Below are 6,633 nucleotides of genomic sequence, written 5' to 3' on the forward strand. Positions count from 1 at the left end.
GCGGACAAGCCACAAGGTGGAGGGTAAAGACTCTCCTTCCTTGGTATCAAAATCAATCTCACGTGTTGGTTTACCGCTTACAATGTGATTTATTAAAAAAAATTAAAAATATAACACAGAAGAAGTTTTATTTTCATAACTTCTCTCAACTCATCTAATTATTATAATTTTTTTAAATTTTTAAATAAAATAAAATAAATAATTCAAAATTTTCAAATATCGAAACAAAAATAATATTAAAAAAATATATTCTATCAATATTTTATTCAACTTTTAATTTTAGTCTCAACTTATTTTATCTCATTTGTAAAAATAAACGAGGTCAATCTTTCTCTTTGTATATTTTTGGATAAAATACTAATATTCTAAAGCATCTACACCACATGTTGTTTACGTAATATAATTTGATTTTAAAGATAAAATCTAAATTTTACAAATCAAATCTTACAATTTAAGTGGAGTGAGTGGTGTGTTATACACACCGAGTTGATAATAGAATAATTCTTTTATACGCTCTTTTAGTTTAAATATACTTTTTTGCATTTTTTTAATAAACTATGTGCCATATCAAAAGGATCATCTTCTTCTTCTTTTTTTCTCAACAAGCGTTCAATATATATATATATATGAGGTTTGATGCGCATCAGCCGGAAGCCGCAGCACACCTCAAGGGTATATTTTTTTTTTTTTCACTCATTGCATTGGGTGTGCGGCAGCTTCCGGCTGATACGAATATTTTTTCTATATATATATATATAAGAAATAGGGAATACATTATGTTCAAGGTGGATCTTTTCCATGATCTATATATTAAATACAGTTAGGAATACTAATGAGGGATATTCGACCAAAATTCATTTCAGTCGCTGCCCATTGCACCACTGAGTATGCATACTTATTCTAAGATCGATGTATTTTCCTGATCCTCTAGTTGTCCCAAGGATGGAGGTTATGACTGACATCCTTTATGAACAGGGATATTTGTGATTGTGGTGATAGAGATTCATTTGATATTGCATCTATTACTATTTGAGCATCTCCTTCTAGAATTAACAGGCTTTTTCCCATATGATTTGCCATTTTGGTAGCAAGAAGAGCTATTGATGCTTCTGCGAATGTGGGATTGATACTTGAGATCTTAGAGGTCCAGACTTCCATGATTCTGCCTTTTAAGTCTCAACAAATGGCTGACACTATTGAGAAGGAGTCCCTAATTGTTGCATCAAAAGAGAAACTCTAGCAATTTGATAGTGGTTTGATCCAAAGCTCTTTTTGAAAATTGTTGATCTTCTTTTCCCATGCTTTTTTGTATTCTTGGTAAGTGGTGTTGAGTTGGATCAAATCCTTTTCGAGCATTGTGGATACATGGTTGTGAACCATATCATTTCTTTTCCTCTAGATGAAGCCAATGGCTATCACTGCAAAAGTTGGAAATGATGAATTTCTAGTTCTGTCAAGCCTAACTTGGGGCCTCGATTTAGAATCAATTTTATCCAGTCGGATATGGGCGATTGATAATGGAAGTGATGCCAAATTTAAGGGCCAGCTACTATGTATCCATAGTATTCGAACCATCAGACATTCCACAAAGAGGTGGAGCAACGTTTCTTCTGCTTGTTCGCCGAACTCCAATGGCAAGCAGCCACCATTGATATTTTTTAAGAAAAAATATAAGTCTTGATTGCAAGTGGGTGAATTTATTTAAATTATGATGAAAAAGCTTATGTATGTATGACCTTGGAAGAGTTTTTCAACGTTAAAAGGTCAAGAGATTTATGGAAGATTTTGTGAGTGGGAAAATACACGAACATTACTGATTGGAATTGCATAGATATATCTTATGATTATTCAAAATCAAGGGCTTTTGGATCATATAACATAAGGTCTAGTTTTCAAATAGAAGAATCGGATTCGACCCCACAACCGTATACAAAATAATAATAACTATTTGAAGCATTTGTTGGGTTACAAGGGGAACTTTGGAATTATGCAGCCAGGCAAAGTTTGTTATGCAATTATGTTTTGGATATAATGTGTACCATATGAAAAGAAAGAAGAAAAATCATACATTCATTAGCGCTGAGCTTTCTTTAAATTGAGTCGTTTCCACTAGTAAATTTGTATAGAGAACACATCATCTGACATTGAAAAGTTGGTTCTCCAAAATTGGTCAAAAGAGGTAAGGTAATGAGTTGTGTTAGAGTTTAAGATTTTAACATGATAAACTTAACGAGCCGTGTTTGGATTGACCTATATAATATAATATACATGTCTTGATACGATGCGAGCATGACCCATTAACACGATTTGACACCTTTACTAGAGATAAAGAAGGATAGGAGGCACATCCTTTGCATTGTTGACATGAGAAGAGCTAAAATATAAGAGAAGCTTAACACTTTATATTTTAATATGACATGTCAACAATATGAAAGTGTGTTATTCACGCTGACTTGCAAATATAAGTTTTCTTTTGAATTACTGAATTAGGCAGTATCTGATTCTTTTAAATTTCAAGTTGGTATATCGTAACACCCGAACCACGATCCCTTAAAGAAGGGTCACCACAGAGGAGGACGTCTGGTTCAAGGCCAGTCTCGGTGTGAGGTCCACATGCTGATGGCTATTTCAGCATAGAAAAAGGCTCGCACTTTCCGGGATTAGCATGTGATACAACAATCACTTTCTACACAGCAAATCAAATTGTCAACTTGGCATAGAAAGTGCTTATTTGTCTTTCACTTTCAAGACAACATGAAGGGTGTCAAGACAAGCATCCATAGATCATTTCTCAGAAGGTTCACGACCCCCTTGCTGATTCCTAACTACATTACAACTACCTAGTGGTGCTGCAATTTGGGGACCCAGGTTGCCTTTCTCCAAATGCAAACATATCATTCGTGAAGAAATTCATGGCTCAACTCATCTCATAAAACCGGTTTTATAAGAGAAGATTATTCATTCCTTATAAATATGTCTAAAATCTTATCTACAGGCAATGTGAGATTATTTCTCCACAATCCGATCACTAAATAGTAGTATTATGGCAATTGATACCCACGCAATAGGCTTCCTGTTAGGTGCAAATAACCATCTGAAATTCAAAACAAAAAATATCTTGGCTTTTGTCAACTTGAGATGTAATCTGTTTTCTGAATCTGGGTCCACATGAATCCCAAGATTGGTGCGCACATGCCATCCATATGAGCAATTGTCAAGATGGAGGAGTGTCCAGCCAACTTTCACGGTCATGCTTCTCTTGAAGGATTTGCAGAGAGGGTAGATTTCATGCAAGGCATAAGCTTTTGTCATATGACTTGCCACTAGCAAAGCACTAGCTAAAGTGAAAATCTTCTTTTGCTTTCTTAAGAATACTTTATGGCAGGCAAAAAGGCAGGCTACATAGATTCTGTTCCTATGAACTAATTGCAACTTCTGAATTCTCCTTTCAGAAAGCAGGATCCTTTTCCAGCCTGATGTCGCTAATAATATCTGATAAGTCTATTATCAAACAGTAGGTATTCCTCTGTCACTAGTGGGAGTCTAGTTGAGAAGCTCCCTTCATTTTGTGAGTTTTGGGTTTCAAATACACTCATAAATTCAAAAACTGAGGCGCAGGAGAGAAAACTCAATTTTTGCAGCACAGTTGAAATATATTCATGAGAGGGAGACTGATCATCTCAACTGAAATTCTTGTTGTAGTATGTGGTTCATGTCGAGTGGAACACGTATACAAAGAAAGCAGGCTAATGCTGAGAGTAAAGCATAGTGGAGTGAGGGGAGCATTACTCTTTTATTATTGGAATGGGGGTGCAGGATATTATTGGAATTTTCTAATACCTTTGTACGGCTAGGGTTAGTATAAATACATATTATGTAATCTTACTTTTGACAGTTTGTGAAAATTCAACCCCGCTCTTGTGGATGTCATACTGTTCATCATAACTGCTACACATAGCACAACAATTGGCTATATTCCAAACCACAAATTCGTGGCCCCTAGAAACAATGAAACACTTTCCATTGGGGGCAAGCTTTAGAGAGTACGGGCGAGGTCCAGTGCATCAAGTAATTTAATTTATGGGCAAAGATCACATTTTTCCATGCACTTGCTGAATCAAGATCAGACTTCCAAAACAATTCAGATGAAGAAAGAGATGGCAGTATCTTCCCTACTTATGGACTCTCCTCCACTTCCCGCAGAATTATTAAGTGAGGGAAATTAATGGCCATATATATATTTATAATTTTTTCTAGTGTATATAAATGGTGACACACATACATTTTGTTACTACTAGATAGAACTCATATTTGAAAACCGGTTTACAAGGGAAGGATGTCTAGAGACTTATAAACCACCAACCAATCACATACTTAGTCGATGTGGGATCGTAACCAGTGTTGTGAATGTCGTATCGTACCGGCCGGTACGATAGAAATTTTTCATACCGGTCGTCCGGCCGGTACAGGTACTGTATCTGTTTCATACCGGCCAAAATACCGGCCTCAATTTCGGCCGGTGCTGGCCGATATTTCGGCCTTTTTTATTTTTTTTTTCAAACTACAAGCTTATTTTTTAACCCCCAATTTAGACTAGACTATTTATAATTTATATATATGTATTTATATATAATTTATTTATATATAATTTATTTATATATAGACTATTATTTTGGAATATAATTTTTATATATAATTTATTTATATATCGACTATCCCGAAATGTTAACCCGAAACGCTATCCTGAAACGGTACCGGTACCAAAATATTTCGTTTCAGTGCCTTGACCGGTACGACATCCGGTACGGTATTCAAAATATTGATCATAACAACCAACATGCTCCCCAACCAAAGCTCACGGCGGTTCTAGCGCTCACATGGACTGCAAACGTGGGATGGCTCTGATACCATTTGTTATGAACCTATTAAGTAGAACTCACCCTTAAAAATTGGCTTACAAGATAAGGGTGCCTAGGGACTTATAAACTACCAACGTATCCCATCCTTGGTCGATTTGGTATCTACACACATTCATAGATGGCATGAAAGAATGAGCAGGAGAAGTGTCAAACCAACTGCAAGAGAAACCCGATGAAGACCATATTTTCCAGCAATATGAAGATATACCTGCAAAGAGAGAGATAAACAGAGGTCAGTCAGATCACCATGCAAAAGGTAGATACAAAAAATACATTGACAATTGCTAAACTGAACAATAAAATTGGCACAGATCCAACAGATGAAGACATGAAAAAGTATGTATTCTTTGTTGTTAGTGCAAGTTTCTAAGCCAATTTCTATCCTTTGTTATGTAATAACCAGATTCAAGGAAATCTAGTAGAGAATCAGCTGAAACAATCAGTATTTTTCCAATCATACACTCTCTAGCCCAGCTGGTGTGGACATCCTATTAGAGCCTAAAACCAAGTTCAAAGATACTACACAAATGGCACTTATGCTGAGATCATGAAGATACAATAGTTTTTCCTTCCTAAAAGTCGTTTCTTCAATCACTGTAGAGTAGCATTTACATAAACTTTGGGCTTTCTTTCAGAGGATCATTCTGTATCAAGAATGTTAATATCCATAACTTGAACCCTAGTACTGCATGCAAAGACCAACCTAGTATGCCTGAGCATGCATAGACAAAGTGTAGAATAGAACCTGTTGTCAATGGCCTTGGTAATATTCCAGGCACCCAAACACTTTGACCCACCTCGGATCCAAGTCCTAGATAAAACAATATACAATGAACGAAACCCGAATTTGAAATGAGTATTAAATCTAATAATGTGATATGAGATTCATTAACATTTAACTAAAGTATACCATAACTTGTACATTTGTATCAAATAAAGTTTAGCTGGTACATTGTTCAATCCTACCAAAAGCCATGGCATATGATGATGCATTTTCCGCAATGATATAATCAGATGACCGTCTTCTCTCACGCGACGGTTTCTGGTGGTGGTGTGTTTGGAATGCTCATTAATAACTTGTTTAATTATAAATAACTGAAAATAAATGAGGCGAATATTTACGTGGTTTAGCATCGAGGCCTATGTCTACGAATTTTGGTTTCAGAGGGAAAACAAAACAGAGACTGCATTGATTTAAGCTTAGTTTGGAGGATAAGGGAGTAGAGACTAACATAAACTTAAAAAAAAAAAGGTTGGAGATGCAGGGGATCGAACCCTGTACCTCTCGCATGCAAAGCGAGCGCTCTACCATTTGAGCTACATCCCCTCTGTTTGAAATATGATTTCTGTAGTTATTTGTAATTTAAAAACAAAATTTATTTTGTTGGTTTTTTTTCCTACTTTTCTAATTTCATCAAAAAAATTGTACAATACCATGAAGTACAGTTCTTTTTAAAATGAGTGTTTAAACTATATTATTTTAATTTTAATTTATAAATTCTGACAAACCAATATGGAGCTTAATTAAAAGATCTTTATATAGTTTATGATTGTATTCATTGATCTCTATATTAAAACTTATATTTATGATAATTTAAATGGTTAGAATGGTCAATATATTTATATTTATCCTTTTAAATATTTAGAATTTCTTATTATTAAATTAAGAATAATGCTATTACATTAATAAATATGAAGTTAAAATGTTTACGAG

The 6,633-nt window shown here is 34.9% G+C and overlaps 1 non-coding gene across 1 annotated transcript; it reads right to left on the reverse strand.

The window, feature by feature from the left end:
- Positions 1-6,173: 6,173 nt before the first annotated feature.
- On the reverse strand, positions 6,174-6,246 carry TRNAA-UGC. The gene has a single exon. It is a non-coding gene; the product is annotated as a tRNA-Ala (tRNA).
- Positions 6,247-6,633: the final 387 nt, after the last annotated feature.

The sequence above is a fragment of the Juglans regia genome, chromosome 8 (genome assembly GCF_001411555.2).
Source record: "Juglans regia cultivar Chandler chromosome 8, Walnut 2.0, whole genome shotgun sequence".
NCBI lineage: Eukaryota > Viridiplantae > Streptophyta > Magnoliopsida > Fagales > Juglandaceae > Juglans > Juglans regia.